The following is a 25392-nucleotide window of genomic DNA, read 5'->3' on the forward strand; positions in this document are numbered from 1 at the left end:
TCATTCCAGGATCTGCTACACACTTAATGTGTTGTTGTTATTGATCGTTGCTATTATTATTTTATTATAGTGCCTAGAAGCCCCAGTCATGGACTAGGACCCCGTTGTGCTAGGTGCTGTACAAACACGGAGCAAAAAAGACAATCCCTGTCTCAGAGAGCTTGCAACCTAAGTATAAGACAAGAGACAACAGACAGATACAGACAGTCCAAATGGGGGATTATGAGGAAACAATGAGATAATATCAGTCAGCATGACAGTCTGTAGTCTCAACGCACCAGCAGCTTAGCAGTTGTCAAGCTTTTTATATGCTGGGAACAGCGAACTGTGGCCACTGGCAGCTGTGAGGGGCTGTGCCTGAGGAAGATCAAGGTAAATAAAATGTCTCATGGCCCACCAGCAGATAACCCTGATGGACCACCTGTGGCCCACCACTGCTCTATGGCCTAGTAATTAGGACATTCACCTCTGAGGTTGCAAATGCCTATTTAAATCCACAGGAGGAGGGAGAACTTGAACTAGGGGTCTTCCACATCCTGGGTGAGTCCCCATCCACTAGGTTACAGGTTATAAGGGAGGTACTTCTTCCTTGGCTTTTTTCTTCAGGCCCCACATGTGACTTAAGCAGCCAAATGCCAATTTTCACCCAGTTTGTGGCTCACAAGCAGGCATCTCCCTGCAGCCTGGACACAGAGAGGGGTGGGGCTTAGGACATACCTCAGTCATCAACATCTCCTATTGGCAACCTTAAGCGGATCTCTGTACAGCATGTGGCTCACACTCTAAGATCCCTAGCTCTCCCCATGCATTGTATAGAAGCCTAGGTGCTTGTCTCAGATTTGTGGATTGTAGTGTTGTTCCTGTGATTTTCTAGGCACTGTTGATGCTCAACATTGCAATGCTTAAGTCCCTTAATGGATCCCACCCTTTGTGACTGCTTTATGGTGCAAAAGGTCTGTACCAGGCAGAGAACATAGCCCCAACTTTCCTATATTCACTCAAAATATCTTTACATGAATATTTTAATACTGACATTCATTTCTGGTTTAATTATACATTTTAAGTAACCATTACTCCAGATAACTATTAATTATCATTTGAGTAAAAAGGTATTATTTGACCATAAGCGTTTTTGTTCTGGTTGTTTGTTTTTACCATGCTGAGTTTGTTTGTGGCAGTATGAATTATTTAATAATATTGGCACCAGCAGCTGTGAAATGCAGAGAAACAAGATTATTGGGTTTATCAGATCTCATCTATCTAAATATGTTTTGGTTGATCATTGAATGCACACAAAATTTAAACAAAAAACAAAGTGTCCTAGATCAGAGCCTGCTTCACTAAAATGTTAAAGGGGATTACTTAACAAGGACTTCATTTAAAAAAAAAAAAGCTAGCTGCAGAGTTCACAAAAAATGAGCAAATGCAGGGTCCTTTCATTTATTAAAGCACTCTTCCTTTGTCATAAATGGTCCTCTAGAGAATGCTGTGCAATCCAGAACAGTTTTAGTCATCCAAAGACAGCTAAAAAGAAAATACGTACTTACCCAATAACAAAACGAAATGTAAAAATATCCCACTAATGATGAAGTATTTTCTGTCATAGATACAGCAAGGTGGGGCAGATGACCCCTGTCAAGAAAGGGTGGTCAAAGTCAGCCTCAACCCAATACACCTATGTGGCTTGTTGGAGCTGGGGGGTGGCAGCCCCTTAAAAGAAAGGAACTCAGCCTATTTGGGGTATCTGGTTGAAACAAGTGTTACTTGCTGTAGCGGGGTGACCACCCGCTCCAGCCTGGAAGGGGTTGGAAAAGCCCTGCAGAGGGCAAGGTGAAACCCTGGCTGATTGGGGGAAGTGGCTGCAGCTGGAGCCATGCCCCAAACTGAGCAACAGGGCCTTATAAGAAGGCCAGGGAAGCCAGAAGAAGCAGTCTTCCTCTGCCTGTAGAGGGAGATGGGCCTGGCTGCAGGGAGCTAGAGACAAGGTACTTGATTGAAGCAGGGCTGGGGAAAGGCAGAGGAGCTGGGGAGCTCCAGTCTGGAAAGCCTGAGACTGCAGCCTAGCAGAAGACCAAGGAGTACTGGGGGTTGCAGAGGGCAGCCCAGGGGTAGGCCAAGGCAGCAGGTCCAAACCCAACCTTGCCAGTGATGAGTAGGCTGATACTGCAGTCTGCCCCAGGGTGCAGGGGCTAGACAATGACTGGCAGTAGCCATATACTGAGGCGAGGTGGGGATAGAGGGTGGGGGTTTCCTGGGGAGGGAGACCCTGAGAGAAAGGGGTTACTGCCAGGGGGCAGCACCCCATGTAAATGGGCACCGGGTCCAGGGAGGGACACGAGGGCCAGAGGACAGGCGGATCACTGGCCTGCAGAGGGCACTCCAGAGCTGGAATGAGCTAATTCCCAGGAGTCACCGGCAGGAGGCGCCACAGGGGTGAGTCCGCTCATCTACACTTGCTGACAAGGAGTCAGAGTATTGGCAGACCAAGCCCTCTGAAAGAAGAAGTTGAGTCGGTTTGTTTCTTTTGTTGAAATCTCTAGGACTAACTCTTGGCCTTTAACCACACAAGAAGGTGCAAGCTGAGGATCCTGTAAAGCCTGAAAGTAGGGGGCCTTGGCCCTTGTGGACTGTGGAACTTCCTTTTTTGTTTGGACAATTTTTAACCCCCCGCCCCACAGAAGAGGGAATACTTGCTTTGTGGTACAGCTGAAGGGTTATATCGCACACTGCAGAACTGCTGTTGCCCAGGGAATGATGCTGACTGAGGAGATATCTCAGCAGTTAGTGATTATCTTCAAAAAGTCATGGAAGATTGGTGAGATTCCAGAGGACTGGAAAAGAGCAACTGTAGTGCCACTGTATAAAAAGGGGAATAAGGACAACCCAGGGAATTACAGACCACATTACAGTCATCTTAACTTCAGTACCCAGAAACATAATGGAGCAAATAATTAAGAAATCAATTTGTAGACATCTAGAAGATAATAAAGTATTAAGCCTTGTGGATAGGGGGAAGCGGTAGATGTGGTGTATCTTGACTTTAGTAAGGCTTTTGATACTGTCTCACATGACCTTCTCATAAACAAGCTAGGGAAATACAACCTAGAAGGAACTACTATAAGATGGGTGCATAATTGGTTGGAAAACCATTCCCAGAGAATAGTTATCAGTGATTCACAGTCAAGCTGGATGGGCATATCAAGTAGGGTCCCACGGGGATCAATTCTGGGTCCAGTTCTGTTCAATATCTTCATCAATGGTTTAGATAATAACATAGAGGTTACACTTATAAAGTTTGCAGACAATACCAAGCTGGGAGGGGTTGCAAGTGCTTTGGAGGACAGAATTAAAATTCAAAATGATCTGGACAAACTGGAGAAATGATCTGAAATACATAGGATGAAATTCAATGAGGAAAAATGCAAAGTACTCCACTTAGGAAGGGACAATAAGTTGCTTACATACAAAATGGGAAATGACTAAAGTACCATGGAAAGGGATTTGGGGAGTCATAATGGATCGGATCACAACCTAAATATGAGTCAACAGTGTAACAATGTTGCAAAAAAGCAAATATCATTCCAGGATGTATAAGCAGGAACGTTGTAAGCAAGACACAAGTAGTAATTTCTTCTCTCTTTTCTGCGCTTGTTTCGCCTCAACTGGAGCATTGTGTCTGGTACTGGGTGCTACATTTCAGGAAAAAATGTGGACAAACTGGAGAGACTGTAGAGGAGAGCAACAAAAATGATTAAAGGTATAGAAAACATGACCTATGAGGGAATATTGGAAAAATTGGGGGTTTTAGTCTGGAAAAGAGAAGATTGAGAGGGGGCATGATAACCATTTTCAAGTACATACAAGTTTGTTACAAAGAATACGGAGAAAAAATGTTCTCCTTAACCTCTGAAGATAGGATAAGAAGCAATGGGCTTAAATTGCAGCAAGGGTGGTTTAGGTTGGACATTAGGAAAAACTTCCTAACCATCAGGGAGGTTAAGAACTGGAATAAATTGCCTAGTGACATGGAATCTCCATGGAGATTTTTGAGAACAGGTTAGACAAACACCCATCAGAGATGCTCTAGATAATACTTACTCCTGCCTTGAGTGCAGGTGACTGGACTAGATGACCTGTCGAGGTCTCTTCTAGTCCTACAATTTTATGATTCTGTGCGTGATGTCATGGAGGCACCTGCCTTCGCAACAAGGGGATGACTTTGGGACATAACCTTTGACACACAGTTTGCATGAATGAGACTTGAAACATAACCAAGAGATAAAAAGTCAGATGAGATCCTCAGTTGGTGTAAACAGTCTGTGGCGAATTGCCGGCACTATTATGATGGGTCTCGTGCTTTCTCTTCTTGGGGGGGGGGGGTGTCAGGGCACCATTTCTTGCCCCTGAATTGGAATATTAATTGCCCCACTAGTGTCCTTGAGGAGGGGAGTGGAGAGGGAGGGACCCGGGCCCGCCCTCTACTCCAGGTCTCAGCCCAGGGGCCCTGAGGATAGTGGTGAACCACTTGAACTGGCGGTTCCTTCCCCTGGGCTACTTCCCTCTCCTGTCCTTCAGCTTGTGGGGGGGGCTTCCTGCCCTCCCTCTGCACAAGCCAGGTGCCCCTTACCTGGGTCCAGGGTCTTGGACTTCTTAGCCCACCGCAGCACTCCTCCAAACTTTCCTCTGCTTCCCTTCAAACTGTTCTCTGCTCCAATACCAATCCTTTCTGCTCCAACTCCTACACTGTCTAATTGAAGCAGGGGTGTTTATCATGTGACTGACTGCAGGTGCTCTAATTGGCTTCAGGTGCTCTAATTGGCTTCAGGTGCTCTTGTTAATCTATAGCAAACTTTCTTCACCTTACAGGGAATAAGGCTCCCTTGTAAACCTCTCCTGCTGCCCTCTGGCCATGCTATATCACAAATCATACACCTACTGATGATAATTCACACCATCTGAAGATCTGCTCCAAGAGTATCACCAGATCACTTATATGACATGCATGCCAGTGTGGTTGAAAGTCATCCACATGCCCCTCAAATATCACTTAAGGTCTCTAGATAGGGTTTAAGAAGGACTTACGTGGGAGGATAGACCTTGTATAGGATCTCTGCACAGGGGTGAATATTACCCTATACAAATACAAAAATAAAGATGGCAAAAGTACTGTCACTAAATCATGATTATTTGGATACAGATCATTCAGAAGATGTGTGTAGCACATTACCAAGTTAACAAGGTCAGACTGATACAGCTTGTTTCTTATTAATTAGGCGAGTATACTAGAATAAATGCTTAATGCCAGATTTGTGTGCAAGAGTTGAGGAAGGGAGCAAGGAGCCTCAGGCAGAAGCAACTGCAGTCCTTGTCCTTCCTCAATAGCAAGGATGGCTTTATGTTAGCAACTATAGCAACATTAGACTCTGTAAAAGGGGGTGATGGGAAGAAAGGGGTTGTGTCATGCAGGGATGGTTAGATGTAGGGAAGAACTTGTACTGAAACCTATAACAGAGTGGTGCAATGGCCATGCTATTCCTATGTTGGGATTCCCACCTCAAGCATTCTAAAGTAATCATGAGATTGGGTTATAAAGCATGAGATTAAAACAGCCCCACAATTTAAGGGTTCTTTGTCTTCTGGTTTCTGAGCCTTTAGGGTACACTCTAATCATATTTTCAAGTTTTTTTCCAAACAGAAATGACTTAAAACTCTTTTAAAATGAAAGTTGATATCTTTATGTATTCATATTACTCTGGGATCTTGGGCTTTAAGTAAAAGACAAAATATAGCAAGAGGGAGCAAAACTGCCTATGCATTGTAACAAATTCTGGGCTGTAATTTAAAGGAACAATAATGCCTACTGTGTCTCATAGATCTAATTTGGGCTGCTCCTGTTGGTGACACACCAAATTACTGTAAAGAAGATGAAGACTTAGGAGAATTGGATGTTTTAAGCTTCCCTGGGCCTCAGCATGTGACAAAACTGTCTCCTCCTTTGGTCTCTAGAAACTTTCCTTGGCTCTGACTTTCAGTGTGCTATCCCTTCATAGAAATGGAGTGCTTCAACCCATCTGCTTTAATCCCCAGTGCTGAGCCCCAAGATACTCCAGTAATGTAAACACTCCTACTCCCAAAATCCCACTGGGAGCCTTCTGGGTTACAGGTTAACTTGTTCAGGGGACACACAGTAGGTGTAGAATATAACTCAGATAGACATGTAGTCCCTCCCCCAAAGTGTGGCTTAACACCTCCTTCCTGGTGTTTACTACTTGGAGTAGCTTCCTCCCTTTCCTCACCTGGGTTGGCTCCTGGGTTCCTTTTTGTGATGCCTGGTATCTTCACCCAAGATGATTTGTCACTGTGCCTGAGACACCAGGGGTGCTGTCCCTTGGGAAAATGAATAATGCTACCACTGCTGGCAGGAAGCATCAAATCCAATACACAATAAACAATAAAGTACATCAACACAAACCCCAGCAAAGAAATGACACACCCCAAAATAACAATATAACAAAGGGGGAGTGGTAAAATAGGATCCAGGGAAGGATAGGGTTAAGGTTAACTAATAAGTACTAAAATATCAATAAATGAACTAATCCCCCACCTCCTAAAACTCAACTCTTTGCAGGCCACAGCTCCCTCCCTGGCAGCTTGCCAGGCAGGTGCTACACTGAGGATGAGTCCCGGAGATGAGTGTTGCAGTGCCATTAACATCAGCCAGCTTAAACAAAAAGGGGCCCTCTTACAGTGTCTCCTGTGAAGGTCTCAGCTGGCACCAGGTTGGATCTCTGTCACTCCGGAGGCCAGTCTCTGCCAGGCTGGAATCCTGCACTAGATCCCACAGCAGTTCAAAGACTCCCTTTGTGGGGAGAGCGAGTTAATCAGAGGAGAGTCCCTGAGCTGTTCTGATTCTCTGTCTTCTCTCAAATTCAAAGTTCAAAACTGAAACAAAAACTAATCTCTTTGTGTCTCAGTCAGGCTGTTCCCTCCCACTGAGGGGCCAAGCAGCCCTGGTTCATCACTGGCCCAGCAAACTGCCTGTCCATGTTATCCCATGCAGAAGTTTCCTAATTGCCTTATCTGGGTTTTCTAGTCCATTCTGTTCCACCCCTGACTTCAAGAAAGCTGAGCACTCTGCTAGGTATTGGTAGCCATTACTGTTGTAATCCATAGGGTAGGACCCCTCCACCCTATCAGCTCAGTCCAGAGTTCCAGGAACTGGCAAACTCCAAATGAGGTTTACAAATACTTTCCACTGTTGCTCTTTACTTAATTGTGCAAGAAATGAACAGATCCATACAAAATAACACACCCTACATGCATTACCCCCTTTCCCGCTCATCCTTCCTTTGGGAGTCCCTGAAGGACAATCTTTGCTCGTGTAGCCACAGTCTCCCCCTGTTCAGCAGCTTCCATCTCCTCCTTCAGCAGCTTCCATCATCTTAAACTTGTGAAAAATGGACAAAGAGAAAGTAAAGCAGTTTCTTCCCTTTTATTACCTTCCAGCCTCAACAGGGGACCACAGAGTCCTACCTGGCAACTTCCTTGATAGGTTACTTTTCTCCAGCTAAACTAGTTCCTCTAGACAGGGGATGGCCTTTTGTGTAGAGAGATGACAAATCCATGTTCAAGCACCTTTGTTAGTCCTTTGCTGCCACCTTTGGAATTCGAGTCTAAGGGCTTGTCTACACTTACCAGGGGATTGACGAGCGGCAACTGATGCATCGGTGGTCAATTTAGTGGGTCTAGTGAATTGACTGCAGATTGCTCTCCCGTCGAGTCCTGTACTCCACCAGATCAAGAAGTGTAGGAGGAGTCGATGGGAGAGCATCTCCTGTCGACATCTCATAGTGTGGATCCCCACAGTAAGTAGGTCTAAGCTATGTCGATTTGAGTTATGCTATTCACGTAACTCAAATTGCGTAGCTTAGATCGAATTTCCCCTGCAGTGGAGACAAGGCCTAACATGGAGGCAAGTAGACAATAGAGACAAAAGTGCAGCACATTCAAAATGGAGTTTGCAGCCTGGTAAAGATGTATACAGAGAACTCAATCTAAATAGAATCACATAGATTTCCCCAAATTGTCACAGTGCCATGGTTTATAAATCAGATAGATGACCATAGGGACTGTGAATTAGGCTGTTTAATAGCAAAAGTAGATATTGAGTGTTTATAATATATTGCTGGTTTACCTGTGTTTGTTTTCACCTACTTAATATTGAATAGCAAATGGAATTGATTTAGTTACATATGTGTCCTCACACTGTGTTCTTGCTTGATTTTTGTGATACTTTTATAGTGGGTAATCTTGGAAAATTGGGTATAAAATTACAACCTTATTTAAATGATTCCTTGTTAAATGAGCCCCCTCAAATGCTGAAATGTGTATAGATCTGTTTTTAAGGCAAACGTGAATTTGATTTCATGTACAAAGTAAAATGGCATATTACTGCTTGAGCTCAAGGTCTCTTTAAGCAGATGGATTTCTCAACCTGCTCTGAACAGAATAAACACATGCTGCACAGTCTAAACTTACCCAATTCCTGTGGCTTGGATTTTGTTTTGAAAGTTTCACGCAGCTCCAGTGAGAAGACATTATTAAAGTGCAGGAGACAGGAGGAATTATGACCAAAAAAATAAACTACTCAAGCCTTTTTTTGACCTTCAGCTTTTGTAAATAGGAATGGGATTGTTAATTTAGGTCAACAGAGGTGCTCTGCTAAAGGTTATATTTTTGGTCTCACAATTCAAGAATGGTTCAGGCTGTTACTAAGGAGATGGTGAATCTGAAGCCATTTCTGAGATGATTCAATAATGCTGGTGTTAAAATGTTAGATATTTAATATATTCCATAAGGGCAGACCTTTTTCAGAAGTTCTCTATTAAAATTGCTGATTTCTATCACATATCCAGTTATCTCATTTCAGGTTACTGACACTGGAGGCATGACAATTATTTTAGTCTTCTCTCTCTCTCTCTCTCTCTCTCTAGGGTAGGGTGTGTGTGTGTAAGTAAAACTCTTGCTTCTTTCCCTTCTCATACCTCCTCCTTCATTCCTTCTCTCATCCCATTTCCATCCCTTCTAAAAGAGTATATGGATACATATAGAGCATTGCACTGTAATTTCAAGATACCCACACAACATACCTAAGTAAAGACCAAATCCAATACCTAGTGAAACCAACAGGAGTCCTTCCATTGACAGCAATGGACATTAAATAGTCCATAACTGGATAAGACTATATCAGTCTTGCTTGTTCTCCTTTTCCCCTATCAGGTTGTTGCATCTTGCTTTATATTTAGACAGTAAAGTGTTCCTGGCAGGGAAGGAGTTTTCTTATCTCCTGTGAAGTGCCTCACACATTCAGAAATACTGAATAATCAGAAAACATGGACCATAAGAATTGAAAAATTGGTTCTGCTTTTGCTAGCTTTACATTAAAATAGGAGGGGTGAACATTTTTTGTCACCTGGAATTTGGTGTATATTGTATTTTCTGAAACATGATTTTACGCTGAAATATTTTGTTAGATTAAAGGAAAACAAGAAGGGGTGGGGGAGGGAGGTGATGACTATAGAAAGCTGAGCATATTGCTCACTCTGTAAGATCCCCGTCCTTGGATCCCCTTACAGCTCTGCCCTGTAGCAGATGGGCAGACACACTTCTTAAATGTAAAGATGTAACACAGAGCCTACAGAATTAAAGCCACCACCGCTACAGTGTGCTTATCATCAGGTTAGTCGTGTTACAAGGTAGTTGTGGGCTGCTATCTGTGCATGTACTGCAGTCACCAGAGCTCAGGGAATACTAAAGAAGTTACAGTGGCGAACATATTTAAACATTCAATAATTTTAAATGATAACTCTTTATGACCAGAAACAAACATGTGCACTGTTGTCCAGTTGCATTCAAGTGCTTCCTTTGTGTCTCCCTACTCTAGGGCTTCTGCCACTGGGCAACACCCCAATGCTCTTATATATGTCATTTCAAAGACACAACATGCAGTATACTACAGACTTGGAGGTGGGACATAACCCAGCTCCTTGTTCCTATCCTAAGGAGGAAGTGAGCAGATTTATTCTGTAATTAGTGTGGCCTTTGCATACATTTAAAGGAAAGCCTGATGAGGTGCACATTATAGTAGTCCAGCCTGCCTGTTACAATGGTCTGGACTGTGAAGCCTCCATCTGAGAGAAATGTGGGTATTGGCCATGTTGCAGCATTTAGCCAGGTCTCAATAATAAATTCAAGAAAAGCTTCTTCATGAATGGTTGACTTGAACACAGTAGTTCACTATTGTCCTAGCATTAAGCAACCTATAACCAAAGAAAATCACAGTTTCCATCTGTGGAGGCAGTTTTGCTTTCCAACTACCAATGATCTTTACAATCCAAGTCATGGCTGCTCTTACTGCTGTATCAACCCTTCCTTTATGTGGCTCATATCCGGAGGTCTTTACTCAATTTTTGCTTAAGCCACTAACTTCAGCATAAGCAATGTTCTAACTATATGGCCAAGTGACAAAGATTTCACATTGGCCTCTACTGCTTTCCTCCCCAGCTAGGATATTCTGCAAGATTCCCAGCCAGTGACAATGTTCTCTATCAGCTACTTCAGACTAGCAGCCATCAAAGGGATAAGGATACATATCCTCAGTTGACTATCAAGAAAGCAGGATGCAGCAAACTGCATACGTGACTGTACTCCCACAAGAAACTCTACCAATAGACATCTCATACGTTAATACACACTATACACAGTGGGGACAATCCTACTCCTGCTGAAGTCAAAGGTGGCAGGATTAAACCAGTCATGTTCCTGCCACATATTATAGCCATCATGAAATTAAAAGTGGCTCTGACCAGAGGCGTGCAGATTAAATTATACTGTCACTCTTCTAATCTGATCAAGTAAAGGAGCATGGAACGTATTCTTTTAGAATCAATTTTACTATTTCAGTAACAAAGTAGGGCTTTCCAGAGGAAGCAATTAAGATGATTTCAGCTGAAAGGCTGGAAGATTCAAGAAATCCATTAAGACACAAGAGGTTTATAGGGGTTGTTTTTTATGAAGTTGTCTTTGTGTATTGAGAGCAGATAGCTAAGAAGAACATTCAAAATGATGTGTCGAATGCAGGTATATAAACTGAACAGAAAATTGTGTAAATAAGCATAAGTAAAAGGTCATTGTAAGTGACATGGGTCACAGTTTGGAGAATTCAATAATTTGATTCCTTAAGGATTGATTCTGGGGCCACTGTTATTCAGTTTAGTTAAAGACCTAGACCAGAGCTGTGCTTCAGACTGGCAAATATTTCTGAAGATGAAAAGACTGGAAACATTTATATCTTAAGTAATACAGATGCCATCTTCATAAAGACTAACATTTCAGGAGAGTGGGCTATACTTGTTGTACACCAATTTTTGTACAGATTTAACAAATTCTTCAGTTTAGAATGTAGTGATAGCAGGCTTCTTTCTGTCATGCCTACAATTTCATTTCACTGAGACTTAGAAAAGGACCTGTTCTAAATAGCCTGAATTAAACTCAGGACACAATTCAATTCCTGTTGTTTCAGTGCTCTGCTTAAGAATTTCAGCAAATACCTTTACAGCTGAAGCCATCTGTCTCTGTCTAGAATCCTTTAATTCCATAATTCCCGAACATTCATTTCTGAGAATCCTGCAAATGAGGGAACATTTGTATTATGGTTCTGAATGTCTGCCAAATAGTTCAGGTTTTCTTTCTAGCTCTCTCCTTAGTTTTCCAATGTTGCTTCCACCATCCAAGTGTACCAAAAATGCTCTCTGGTTCATTTACATTTAAGTTACTGAAACTTTTAAGCAGACTGAGATAACTAAACCCAAATCATTGTTAAACTATAGTTTAAAACAATACACTAGTCTATAGCAGAGGTTCTCAAACTGTGGTCCGTGGACTACCAGTGGTCTGCGAGCTCCATTCAGGTGGTCCTCAGATAGTTCCCTCTAAGGTGCATGCCTGGGTGGCCGCACACAAGAGAAGGAAGGGCCACCCACCTAATTAGTAGAGTCGTGCAGGCATGGCTTCACTAATTAGGTGCCTGGACCCTGGACAATACGCATATGTAAGGTGAAGCGGTGGCCTTGTGGGGGAATAGGAAGTAGGAAGAGGGGGTGAGGGGAATTTGGGATTTGCAGGGCTGTGGCAGCCAGAGAAAGAGGCGATTCTCCTCAGCTCCAGGGCTACAGGGCCAGGGAGAGATGACCCTCCTTCCCAGTCCCAGCTCAGGGGCTGTTGCGATGGGGAAGAGAGAGCACATCCATCACATTAGAAAGGTAAGAATACTGATATTAAAATGAGTTGTGTGCTTTTATTTGTAGAACAAAAAAACCTTAATATTAAAGTTTTTTTTATATATATAGCCCTTTTATCCAAAGCGCTTTACAATAGTTAGCTAATGGAACAAACAACATTTGGAAAGATCATTAAGTGGTCTGCCAAGACCCTCAGCAATTTTCAAGTGGTCCCTGAAAAAAAAGTTTGAAAACCACTGGTCTATATAGTAAATAACCTTGAAACTGTGACCAAATGTTACATTATACATATCACTACCAGCTGCAGTTATAATTAAGTTTGCTTAACATTTTCCATATTAAGCCATTGTTTGCAGTTGCTTTATAAGTTTTTGGGTTGAATTTTTCCATGCTTTGTCTTTGTCCCAGGTTGACTTTTATGTTTCAGTTTCAGCATAAATGGATCAGCTGTTTTCAAGAATGAGGTTAGAGAAAATTAATGTAAGTAGTTTTGTTGACTTTTTGACAAATGTCTAATTGTTTGTGGGGGGGTTAAAGATGGTGCTGGAGCACAGCAATGATTTGGACAAGGTATTGGAAATTTTGGGAGAGAATAGGCTGGGGTTTTGTGTTGCCATGAAAATCTACTTAGATGTGACCAAATAAGAAGCTTCTGAATATCACCATGTGCACATGCTCCATGTTAATAGACTTGATCCTAACATTTCTGAATATATCATTATACTGAGCATGCTTCCAGATCCACTGACCTTCCATCTGCTGCATGTGCAACTTTAATCTGACACTTGTGTCTGTATTATGATAAAATATATTATATAATCACTATTTTTCTACTTATCTTCTGCTTCATTCAGTGCACAGGATAGACAGTGAATGAGGCAGAAGTTTCTACAGTCAAGGTTGTTCTCTTATGGTTATGACACTGAACTGGAAGCCAGGTGAGCTGGGTTTTATTCTTGGCTCTGTCACCAACTTTCTATCTGATGCTTGACGATACTCTCACAATGAAGTCATATAAGGGGGGCAAATTAAAGTTGCATGGAGAGCCTTAATTCTGGCATTTCCTAATCTTTTAAGAAGTTTGTTGTATGTAATTTTAACAAGACTGGCAGAACACTATTTTACCTCTACCAACCAGTGCTAAAGTAATAATTGGAGATATACCAATCTCCTAGAACTGGAAGGGACCTTGAAAGGTCATTGAGTCCAGACCCCTGCCTTCACTAGCAGGACCAATTTTTGCCCCAGATCCCTAAGTGGTCTCCTCAAGGATTTAACTCACAACCCTGGGTTTAGCAGGCCAATGCTCAAACCACTGAGCTATCCCTCCCCCCTGGTGGGAAATGCTCATTTAGAACCAAGACTACAGAGAGCTGATCATAAATTTTGGTGTAAATAAGATACTCTGGATAATATCAGTGTGATTATCATTAATAAGAATACCAACAGTGCGAGAGTCCTGCTAATTGGGTCATGTGTATAATGTTTCCTTAGTAGTATTGTTATGGGCTAATCAAATGAGACAAGTACCTAATGTCATTCACTTAATGGCCCCACCAAATTAATCTACTTTTTCCTCTTTTATTTTAATTAAGTCACTGTATATTAACTGCTCACAAACTTTAAGGGGGAAAAGGGTAATTTTAACATAGGTCAGTGACAGATGAACCCATGTAGACTCTTATTGTTGTGAGTATCAGACATTATTTCAATTAATCTTATAACTGCACACTAAGCTTCTTTGAAACCACTAAAAGCAAAGTCTAAGAGCTAAGGCTGCCTTTGAGCTCCTTCACTTGAAGGCTGCAAATAACTTTCTGCTGCACTGGTTCTTGAGAAAGGCATTGAATAGCTAAAGATATAGAGATATGGTATCTAGAAATATACTAGTGATTTAAAAAGAAGGAGGTAAAATCACGTGAACAAATTTTACTGTAACACAGGTGGTCAAGGACAGGTAACTTTTGGGACACTATTTACAAAAGAAGCGGGTGCAATCCAGACAAGTGAGGGTTGATGTCACTCCTGCCTTACAACCTCGCACACCTTACAATGCTTTGCTGTTATAGCTTCCAATTTGGTCTGCTCCTAATCAGCCTGCCAGCATGCAGGTCACACCCAGAATGTCTTTGGACAGCCACAGCAACTCTTAACCTAGCAGTCAGCAAACTCCAGCCATGCTCTGGCTTCCATCAGCCTTGATTACTACATGCAGGGTTACCCCATCATACCCCCTGTCCCATATTTTTTCTCCAAAAATGTGTGTTCTGCACTGTCTGACTATCACCTGGATAGTCCAGATATGTTAGGTCCATTGCCTATGGGGATCAAGATACAGCAGATTGCCACCTTAAATGGAGTTACACACACAATTCACAACACTGGGTTAGTTTTGATTAAAGAATAAAACAAGTTTATTTAAATACAAGGAAATAGGTTTTAAGTACCAAACTAGTCTAGTACCAAACTTAAGTACCAAACTTAAAAAACTAGACTTGGTTCAAGATGAAATTCTGACCACATGTTTTCAGTACATTACTGACCAAACTGTAAGGCCAGGATCTTCTCCTAAAGTCCAACAGCTGTTTCTCTTTTCTTCTTAGGTGCAAAGAGAGAGATGGGTAGAGAGAGAGAACTGGCAGCATTTTTGCCCTTCAGTTTTGTAATTCAGTCGCCCTTTGAAAAGGATTTTCCTGAGTGTGACCCCCTAGTTAAAGGTATTTCTGGCTGAGAGCGAGGAAACATGGAGTCTGGTGGAAGAAGTAGGCTTCAGGCTTAAATGCAGATTTTCTTTGTCATCTTTCTTCACCATCTCGCTGACTGAGAACTCAATTTACAGCTTATATGCAGTTTGAGGTAAATGCACATCCCTTTGTTTAAGACAGGCCTGCTTGACCAGTTCTACCTAACTGGGGCTATGTGAGTTTGACTAAGTGCCTTTAACATCAGACAGGCAGGATTTCATAATTTTACACATACTGTTGCTACATACATTTCATCATGATAATATTGACCAGTGAGTTTTTAGTTTTCACAATACCTCACAAGACATATTTTTGACAAGGGTTATTACAATAGTTTGTAGGGTCTGAATGAACGGGTGCATTTGGTCACAGTGGCTAAAATATGATTATAGGCACAGTGCTAAGCAAGTCATCGGAAAAGCTGCATCAACCCAGGAGGTATTGTGACACTCTGAGTTACAATTCCTCCCCTAAGTTCCCCTTTGCTCCCCAAGCATAGGAAGTTACTAATTACTGTGCTACACAGCAAGTTGGGGATAGGGAGCCAAAGTGCCACCCCTTCCCTTTGGGAATGCAGTAGGCAGACATTGTAAGGCCCCATTGGTCTAGCACTGAGGCTTGGAGAGTTACTAGGCAGCTGACAGCTCCAGGGTGCCACCCAGCAGCAGCTATAACTAGCTTGTCCTCCACTTCCATGACTGGCTATGGACACAGACCATGGGACGCTCTGCCTCAAGAGTTTGACAGATAGCAGTCTCATGACTCCTGATTGGCTCTCTGCCCTCTATAAACCCAAGTGGTGTTCCAGGAAGTTTATAGGAAACACTGTGGATTTCCTGTAGCTGCTATGACCGTTCCTGAATTCCTGGCTTTGACCATGGCTTGATTTGGACTTTGCTGCCTGACTCAGACTCTCTGACCATGGTATTGGCCACGGCCTGGAACCTGACTGTCAATTCCTCTTCTACTCCCAGACTCAGGTTTGCTCTTCCTCTGACCCTTGGCCCTCACTGCATTTGTTGGGGATCCTGACCAGCATGTATTATGCACTAAAGGTCCATGTTGCCAGAGTAGAGGGGCACTCTGACTCCTTCCTACTCTCTTACACAGACAAACAGGTCAACTCGCAGCCTAGCCCAGAGTAACTCTCCTTGTGTTATTTCTGATTTAATACCCTGCATTTTTCTAAGTGGACCATTCTTATTTTTTTATTTCCATTATAATTGTAACTTATAGACCCAGTCATGATTGTGGACTCGTTGTGTTGGACATTGCACAAAGACACAGGAAAACACAGTCCTGTCCTGAAGGGTTAACTATCTAATAAAGCTGTATCTCACTTAGTTACTATTTTCTGCTAATGTTTCTAATCCATCTAGGTCCCTTTGTTTCATTGTTTTGCAACTTCTTTCAATTTTGTATAGCTAGTGATTTCAGTGATGTGCTGCTTCCTCTAAGTCATTAATGAAGATATCCCAAAACAGGACACTGCAGTGGTACCCCACTGGCCATCTATCCCTGCCACACTACATTTTACTACTTTCTAGCTTTTTCTATTTTCAATCTGTGACAATCCTTATGTCTAGGGCTACCTGAATTATTTTTTGTATGATTTCAGAAAGCACCAAATCTCTCTCTTTACCCACTCATTGTGGAAGTCTGAAAACTAAAAAGCAATCAAACTTATCTGGGAAGATCTATTTCTTAAAAAAAAATGCTGTTTTATTGCTCATAATTGTTTTAACCACTGGACGTTTAGTGATACTTAATATGTGCAAGAATAATGAAGGGAGGGTTTCAACATGGCCAGAGGATCACTTCTTGTAATATTGGTGCTAGAAAGAAAGATGCTTTTCCTTTCTCTAAACATTCTTATGCTTACCTGAATACTTGACAAGAAATGAATAAAAAGGTTCCCAAATACCAGCAAAGTGAATCTGTGGTTTTTATTCACAGGGATACTTGTGTGAACACTTTCCTGCTATATTTGCAAAGCTTCAGTTACTACTCTTTTTCCCACTTGCAATACAGGGATCTTTAAATGTCAGAGTATAATTATGAAATAGATTATAAAGCCAGAAAGTAGTACAGCACTCGTCTAGTCTGACCTCTAACACAGGCCACAGGACTTCCCTGAATTATCTCCTCTTTGAACTAGAGCAGATTTTTTTTTTTTTATTTCTTGATTTTAAAATTGCCTGTGATGGAGAATCCACCACAACCATTGGCTAATTCTTCTAATGGCTAATTACACTCACCACTAAAAAAAAGTTGCACCTTATTTTTAGTATGAATTTGTCAAGCTTTAATCTCTAGTCATTGGACTTTGTAATACAATTGTCTGCTAGATTGAAGAGGCCTCTATCAAACTTCAGTTCCCTGTTTGGCTATTTCTAGACTGTGATCAAGTTACCCCTTTATCTTCTCTTTCATGACTCTCCTGTCACTACCAATACTGGTTGATTTCCATAGTTTCTCTCCCTGGGATATGCTCACTTGGTACCAGCTCCTAATTTCCTTCATCAGCTTTACTCAGTCTTTATTTAGGAAAGCTCCTGAAGTCAAGTTATGTAACATTTGGGCTAAGACTAAGGAGATACTCCTAGATTTCTTAACTTATTCAAATTTTTCTTTCGTGAAGCAGAAATATCTGCTTGTAATACATGTTCCTTCCTATGCTATATTCAAGAAGCTCATAGGTCCCTATTTACAAGCCTCCATTTTTTTTAGTATTCTGAATTAGTATCATTTTGGTGTCCAGTCCTGTATGATTTATCCCGGTTTTTTTTAGGTTTGGTTCATACGTTTGTCTCATATATAACTTCATGAAGACTTGTGGTTCTATTTGCTAGCTAACAAATATCTGCAGTTGAAATCTTCCCTGAGTAGTGATAGTGTGGTTTTAAGTATTCTCAGAAATGGTCCAGACAAGAGAGTGGGAGAAGATGACGGTACTCAGTAACTCTGAAAAGCAGCGTCAAGCTGTGTAAAGTGGGGCAACCAAAACTAGAGGCTAACTTGAAAACCTTTGCCTAAATAATTTAGCCCAGTCTGCACAATGAGTCAGTGGCAGAGCTGTACTGGTTCCCCATCCACTGTAGCCACAAATCCACACTCCTTCATAATTCTTGATTTTCATATTTTTGTACTTGGTGTACCAAAAATAAAGTCAAGAGAAGATATAAAGCTAGCTCAGTTGAAAAGTCTAAACATGGATTTTCAATGGTATATTGTTGTTTTATGAAGATGTCCAAAATGTCAATCAAGTGCCAGTAAGGATGTTTGAATCATCAAGACAGAGGCTGCACTTCTGAAGAAGCTATAACATTGGCCAACAGGAGGTTTTTCTTTTTGACATACTTATGAACCTGCATTTAATTGTAGAGTGCAAATAGAGTAAAAGCTTTGGTATCTGGCACATCGGGGAAAATGGGGGAGGGGGTCAATAAGTAAAAAATTCTGGTTAACTAAGAGGAAGAGAGTTTGGATGTGGGAGGAGACTGGGGTTAGGATGTGGGAGGGGGTGCAGGGTGTGGGCTTTGGGAGGGAGTTTGGGTGCAGAAGGGGGCTCATGTCAGGGGGTTGGGACATGGGAGCAGGTGTGGGGTGCCTGATCTGAGCAGCACTCACCTCGAGTGGCTCCCCACAAGCGGAGACATGTACATGCTGCTGCTATGCGGAGATGTGGCTAGGTGGCTCTGCAAGCTGCTCCCGCCCCAAGCGCTGGCTCCACAGTTCCCATTAGCTGGGAACCGTGGCCAATGGGACCTGCAGGAGTGGCGTCTGCGGGCAGGGACTGCGTACAGAGCTAGCTGAGCCTCCATGTAGGAGCAGCAGGGACATGTTGCCACTCGCACGGAACCACCCAAGGTGAGCGAAATAGGATGAAATTTATTACTACACAGTGTCATGTCATGCACTTAGGGTCCAATAACTTCTTTTACAAGCTGGGGGCTCATCAGCTGGAAGTGACAGAGGAGGAGGAGGTGTGGGTTAATCACAAGATGACTGAGCCACTAATGGAATATGCCTGTGAAAAAGAAAAATGTGATCCTAGGATGTATTAGTGAGGCATTTCCTGTAGAGCCAGAGAAGTATTCACGCCATTGTACATTGCACTGGTAAGACCTCCCATGCAGGGGCGGCTCTAGGCACCAGCAAAACAAGCTGGTGCCTAGGGCGGCAAAATGTAGGGGGCGTCCCCTACTGCCGGGGGAAGCGGCAGGCCGGGCTGGCGGACCTGCCGCAGTCATGCCTGCGGGAGGTCCACCGGAGCCCCGGGACGACTGGACCTGCCGCAGGCATGACTGCGGAGGGGGCGCTTGTCCCGCAGCTCGGCTGGACCTCCCGCAGGCATAACTGCGGCAGCTCAAGCGGAGCCGCCGGACCCGCGAGCCGTCCGCAGCCGCGGGAGGTCCAGCCGAGCCACGCGGGACCAGCGGTACCTCTGCAGTCATGCCCGCAGGAGGTCCACTGCTCCCGTGGCTCCGGGGCGCCTCCCGCTCATGACTGCTTGGGGCGGCCAAAAAGCTAGAGCCGCCCCTGCTCCCATGGAATACTCTTTGCAATTCTGGTCACCCATATTCAAGAAAGGTGAATTTACACTTGAACAGGTGCAGAGAAGAGATACTAGGCTGATCAGGGGGATAGATGGCCTATCTTAGGAGAGGAGACTTAAAGAGCTCTGCTTCTTCCATCTAATAAAAAGAAGGCTGAGAGGGGACATGATCACTCTCTATTTATACATTGAGGGTAAATACTGAGGAGGGTGTAGACCTATTTAAGTAAGATAATGTTGATGCAAGAACAAATGGATATAAACTGGTCATGAATAAATTCAGGCTGGAAATTAGAAGGTTTCTAATGCTCAGTGGGGTGAGGTTCTGGAAAAGTCTCCCAAAAGCAGTTGTGGTTGCAAATAACTTAATTAGTTCTAGGAGAGCTGGACAAGTTTGAATTCAGTTGTATTGCCGGCTTCTTTGTGATGTGTGCGGGTGCTGTTGGTGGCCTGCAACATACAGGAGGTCAGACTAGATGATATAGTGGTCCCTTCTGGCCTTTAACTCTGCCTCTCACTCAGGAGGTGTAATTGCTGACATACCTGAGGTAGCTCTAATCTAGATAGTTTAGGTCCTGAGTATTGAAGCAACAACATTGCATGCTTCAGTGTGGACTTGTCCATGCACAATTACCCAGGGTTTCAGGCAGGTTTTGCTGCAGCTTCCCTGTTCCAAGACCTGAGTTAGCTAGATTAAAGCAAGCTTTGAGTATGTCAGCTCAAATTACAATCACGAGTATGGTCTAGACATGTCCTGTAATGCAACTATCAATAGCTGATGACCTGTGTGCTGTCCACAATAATATCTGATTTGTGGTCTGATCCAAAGCCCTCTGAATTAAATGTAAAGGCTCTGAGGGTATGTCTACACTGCAATTAAACACTGACTCAGGTTTGTGGAGCTCAGGCTACAGGGCTATAAAATAGCAGTGTAGAGCTCAGGCTGGAGTTCTGGCTCTGGGACCCTTCCCACCTTGGGCTCCAACCTGAGCCTGAACATCTACACAGCAACTTTACAGCCCCAGAGCCCAAACGCCATGTCAGTTGATGTGGGACAGCCAGAGGTGTTTAATTGCAGGGTAGACATACCCTCTGTGACTTCAGTGAGCTTTGGCTGAGGATCTCCATGAATATTCTGTTGTTCCCTTCCTCTTTCTCACCTACTACTAATATTTCAACATTACTCTGATTGACCAGGTAGAGCAGCAATTGCAGTAAGAGAAGAGATGCTCAGGAGCTGCAGAGTGCTTCATAATGCCGAGAGTTTTAAAGGTAAAAATTGTGAAATTATTTCTCATGCAGTCTATGGTGAGACACGTAGCTGTGAGTAGATATAAGGTAAGAAAAATAGGTTTAATGTGTGGCTAATTCCTCTGTGATTCTTCAACACTGTGGTGAGAAAATTCATTAGATAAAGTCTATCAGTTACACTGTAAAAGAACATAAGAGATGGCAGATGCTGGTCCAACCCAAGTTACAATAAATAAAAATGAGCGCACGATGAACTGTGAGGCTCTGCATGTTTCCAAGTACTGCACTGTGTCCTCAGAACTAAACAATGGTGCCCAGGAGGAGATCATAAGCCAAGTATCATAGCCTATTTAAGAAGTAACCAAGAAAAGCACAGTAATAAAATTAAGAATTGCCAGTTTTTCAATTACTAACTAGCATTATGATAAAAGCTTCAGAGGCTCATATTGTCAAAGCTTATGGTAGAATAGAGATAAACAAACAATCTTAAATGGAAAGCAAAGAAGCATCTGTGAAATAAAACAACTCACCTTTGTTGTTTCTAGAAGAAATATGGTTATCAAATGGCTTATAAGCTACACCACTGAAATAACTTCTATATTCAGGTGAATATAGAATAGAGATGTAATTCAACGTTTAACAGCTCAAGAGCCGCTGCTTTATATTGCAAACTCTTTTGTTTAACTCTTTGACTTTTATTTCTCTTTGTAAAGCACATAGCATATCTTGGGACAATAAATACTTGTAACTCTTTGGAGCAGGGATTGGCTTCTTCTTCTGTATGCATACAGCACCTAGATCAATAGAGTCCTGGCCCATGTCTAGGCTCCTAGGCACAACATACATAATGATTCCAAGCCTAACACTACTTCTGTGGCTTTTGTAAAATCACTTAAATATCAAAAAGGATATTTTGCCATTTTGCTGCTTAAGTGGCAGCTCTGAAGTGTGTGTTGGGTATTATTTCTGCCTGATATTTACACTAGAAATCCAGGTCTTACCTAGTCTGGAAGACTCAGTGACTTTACAACTAGTGAAATAGTAACATCACTGGAGTTGAAAGGCTGAAATTTGAGCAATTGTGAGAAAAGGTATTTTTGGTCAAACAGCATAAAAATTTGTTCTAACCACTGTGATGCATAGCTAGAAAGGGTTAAATATCCTGCAAAATAAATAACTCTCAAACGACAAGTGGGGAGATAATGTTTGTGTTTTTGTGTATTTACATATGTATGAGTAGGGTCAATGATGTAATCAACAGTCCCTTTCTATGCTATATTCTGGTAGTTCAGAGATCAAAAGAACATCCTAGAATTTAAATGAATTGTAATCACAGAATATATCGGTATTCATCTCTCTTTGAAATGTGCTGTGAATGATGGAGGAACAAGAAAATGGCTTTATGTTAATTCGTATAGCTAAGTACTGGTGATGGACCTCCTTCAAAAAGTCATCCTAATTACCTTTTGTTCCCTGAGGAACTCCAAATTGTCAAAAGACATGAAATTGTATAAAAGATCTTTGGGTCCTGATTCTGTGATCTCAGATCTACTTAGACTTCATCAGGGGAAGTTTGAGTCGCAAGACTGAGGTCCCAGTTATGCTGGTATGATCTGAATATGATATTTGGACATTGGACTATGAACTATTTCTGAAAGAACTCTTTGCAACTTCAAAGCTCATCATCTCTGCTATGAATCTGCACCTCAATGAATTGAACTTGTGTCGGTGTGTATATTGATCTTTTAACCATACTCTTTCTTTTGTTTTTTAATACATTTTAGTTTAGTTAAAAAGAATTGGCTGTAGCGTGTATTGGGTAAGATCTAAAACATTCATTAACCCGGGAGGTAATGTGTCCGATCCTTTGGGATTAGTAGAGCCTTTTGTTTTATATGACGAGATAAGATTTACAGATTTTTTCATCATATTTGATATGGGTACCTGCATGGATGCCTGAGACTGGATCACTTTAAGGGAACTTTGGTGTTTGGACTCCTGAGTAACCAGTAAGGTAATAAAGAAGCTGTTTTATGATGACTTGGTAAATCTAATTATTGGAATATCCACCAGTTTTATTGGGATTGTCTGCCCCATTCTTTGCAGTTCACCCTAATTGAGTGGCAATAGCTAGCTCCCCACTAGGACCCTGGTCACAACCACATTAATTACCATTTATGAGAATGGTTGCCTTTATTAAACATTCAGACTCTCCTTACCCTGTCTGAATACACCTCTCTGAGACCTCCAGGAAAGCCAGGGGAGACCACTTATCACTCCTTATATTCCAAAGGTAAAAATACAAAAACCCCACACAAATCCATATTTATATTAAAAATAAACAAACAGAAGGGTTAGGCATTCCTTCTATACCAGGAACAAAGAAGTCACAAACCACTGTTGGAAAATCCTTTGTACATCAACTTTAAACATCTTTGCTCCTGTGTGCCCATCTGTAAAATGTGACCAGTACTCAATGCCTTACAAGTGGATTGTGATGATCACATAGTTAATATTTATAAAATACTAAAGGTGCTAAAATTAATCAAGAGACTCAAAAAGGCGGAAGGCATAATTCAAAACTTGCAGCCTAAGGATAGAAAGGGTAAAAATGGCTTTCAGCTACTTTGAACCATTCTGATTCTAGGCTGCTCTGCAAGAAAAAACAATCACCCAGGGTAACTTGGGTAGCCTAACTTACAGTGACTCCTTACTTACCATCTATTGATAATGGCTTGCCCAGAACTATTGCCACTCATGACATAACCCATATTCTGTAGCTTGTAGGCTTCAGAGCACAACTTCAGCTGCTCTACAGCTGCAGGAAAATTCCTACAATGCAGCCGGATAAAGGGGCTTTTATAGCCACTATGAACTGCTGCAGCAGGAGGCAGAATCTCATTATCCCTAAATGGATAGGGAACTGTCATAAACAGACAGTCCAGGGTTAATTCCTCTTTTACCTGTAAAGGGCTTAGAAGTTCACATAGCCTAGCTGACACCTGACCAGAGGAACCAATGCGGGGATAAGATGTTTTCAAAGAGGGAGGAGGGAAATCAGTCTTTGGTCTGTTCTGAAAAGTTTGTGCGGGAGTGAAGGATCCAGGAATCAGCCATCTAACATTTCTTAAAAGTAGTAAGTGTTTAGAGAAGGAATGTAATAGATTATGTTTATTTTCTTTTGTGACTTTATTTTTGCATAGTGGGAGAATCAAACTGGGTGTCTTTGTGTAACTAAGGTTTTTGCCCAGAGGGACATCCTCTGTGTTTTGAATCTGTTGTCTGTGAGAGTAGTTTGCATGCTAATCTCACAGAGGTATTCCTTTCACCCTTTTTTTCCTTTAATTAAAAGACTTCTTTTAAAGAACCTGATTGATTTTTCCTTGTTTTAAGATCCAAGGGTTTTTTTTGGACCTGGGCTCACCAGGAATTGGTGGGAGGTGAATCAGTTTCAATCCTGCCAGGAAAAGGGAGATAAAGACTGGGGAAATATTTGGGGGGAAGACAGAGTTTCCAAATGACTCTCCCATAAATGTTTGTTTAAACTATTTGGTGGTGGCAGCTACTAGATCTAAGCTGGTAAATAAGCTTAGGGGTTATCTCATGCAGGTCCCCACATCTGTACCCTAAAGTTCAGGGTGGGGGTGACACCTTGACAGGAACTATCAATCTTCCTGGCCACAACTAATTTATAGAAATTATCTTTTATTTTGCCCCTCTAAATGTTAGCAACTATTCATTGACCATAGGATAAGCAAGTGAAGATCTATTCCTGCAGTGCTGGATGATTATGTCATGAGGGGTCTGCCATTATAAAATAGTCAGTAAAGGTTGTTACTGTATACTTCTATTGTAACAGTTAGGACAGAGGGGTCATATGCTTTAGGGAAGGTGAAAATGTTTTGCAGGCCCATTCAGCAAAGCTGTGGAGTAAAAAAACAAAATTTAACTTTTGTTAAATAAAGCATTACCTGATACATCCATCAAAGCAGTTTTTTACAACATGCTGGCAGTTGGAGAAGTGAAACAGAGCTGTGGCACCAGTTCCAAAAGGTCTGGTTCTATCAGTGTTACTACTGACCAGGTGTGTCTGTTTATTTTAATTGCCAGGTGTTCCTGTGGCAATCACTGCATTGACATCAAATCTTCACATTATAACTGCCTCAAATTTAGGGCTATGAAGACCTGTATATGGCTCAAGAACTATGGGTTAAATACTGGTGCTGCAGAATATTTGAAATGCTTTACAGAATCCTTGCAGTGATAATTCAACCACCCTCTGACTTCTAAATCAAAAAGAAAAATGTATATAATCTTCCACAACAATCAGATAAGTGATGTGAGTATAAGGAGACAGCTGTTGCTTTCCATTGACTTAAACACTTCAGCAAATCCTTTGCTTTGTATTAGCTTTGTAGTGAGAAGATGGCTTCCCTCAGCTGTGTGAATCTAGCTGTATTAATTTAACTAGCTGTTCTATCAAATTTAAATAATACAGATAAAAGAGATCATCTACTAATCTGTCCCTAATTTTTCAACC

At 42.0% G+C, this 25392-nt stretch overlaps 2 long non-coding RNA genes across 2 annotated transcripts; one reads left to right on the forward strand and one right to left on the reverse strand.

Moving 5' to 3' along the window:
* Positions 1-286: 286 nt before the first annotated feature.
* Positions 287-13240, forward strand: LOC120399228. Its single transcript, XR_005595041.1, has 3 exons — positions 287-372; positions 12708-12779; positions 13154-13240. It is a non-coding gene; the product is annotated as an uncharacterized LOC120399228 (long non-coding RNA).
* On the reverse strand, positions 7327-24908 carry LOC120399227. Its single transcript, XR_005595040.1, has 3 exons — positions 24824-24908; positions 11610-11685; positions 7327-7447 (listed from the first exon to the last, which is right to left on the reverse strand). It is a non-coding gene; the product is annotated as an uncharacterized LOC120399227 (long non-coding RNA).
* Positions 24909-25392: the final 484 nt, after the last annotated feature.

The sequence above is a fragment of the Mauremys reevesii genome, linkage group 2, assembly GCF_016161935.1.
Source record: "Mauremys reevesii isolate NIE-2019 linkage group 2, ASM1616193v1, whole genome shotgun sequence".
Taxonomy (NCBI): Eukaryota; Metazoa; Chordata; order Testudines; family Geoemydidae; genus Mauremys; species Mauremys reevesii.